Raw genomic sequence first — 1,094 nt, 5'->3', positions numbered from 1 at the left:
AAAGACCATATAATCTTTGTTGACAGGCATTATAGAAATGTGTGGGACTATTGCTATCCACAAATTGGTCATTATATTTATGTTAATGTAGATTCCTGGATAGCTAGTCTATGTTTATCATTCTTTTATAATAATCTTGTGATCAACAAACATTCCCAGAATCTTTTTCACATGAGTTTCTGCCCAGGTTTACTTCCTTTGGACTGTTATTAGGTAATTGATTTCTTAAATGCCTAAAAGCTGTTTAAGTAATGCATGCTTATCAAATGTATCTTATAAAATATAGAGCATAAAAAATGAAACACATAACCCAACGATGTATAGATAATGATTGTTAAAATTTTGATGTATTTTCTTCCACTTTACATTTAGATAATGGAAGTTGTAACATATGAATACCCTGATTTTTTAGTTAGGCCAAATAATGTTTTTGTACCCATAAAATACTGAAAAAGTGGTATGTATATGTTTATTTTTATTCTTTAGTTATTTGTAATTGCCATTGATAAATTTCCTGTGACTTTATGTTTTCAATTTTTGTGTTTTAGAAGTTATAAATAATACTGACACTGAGACACTTAGGTAATAGGTTGGGGCAATATGTTATTTATCTGAAAAAATGCTGTTATACCTTCATCTCACAGAATACAATAAAATAAATTCCCTAAGAATGAGATATATATATATATACAGATGGTCCCTGACTTATGATGGTTTTACTTACAATTTTTTTTACTTCAAGGTGGAGCAAAAGTAATACACATTCAGTAGAAACTGTACTTTGAGTACCCATATAACTATTCTGTTTTTCACTTTCAGTATGGTACTTAGTACATTACATGAGATATTCAAAACTTTATTATAAAATATACTTTGTGTTAAGATATTTTTGCCCAACTATAGGCTAATGTCAGAGTCCTGAGCACATTTAAGATAGACTAAGCTAAGCTATAATGTTTAGTAGGTTAGGTATATTAAATGCATTTTTACTTAACAATTCTTTCAAAATACAACAGGCTTATCAGGACATAATCCCATTTTTAGTCAAGGAGCATCTATAGTAAGAAAAGCTAATAACACTTGGAAGAAAATAT

This window comes from Rhinopithecus bieti, unplaced genomic scaffold (genome assembly GCF_001698545.2).
Source record: "Rhinopithecus bieti isolate Rb0 unplaced genomic scaffold, ASM169854v2 scaffold_47675, whole genome shotgun sequence".
Classification (NCBI taxonomy): domain Eukaryota; kingdom Metazoa; phylum Chordata; class Mammalia; order Primates; family Cercopithecidae; genus Rhinopithecus; species Rhinopithecus bieti.
The sequence above is the reverse complement of the archived record's forward strand: the minus strand, read 5'-3'. Positions refer to the sequence as shown.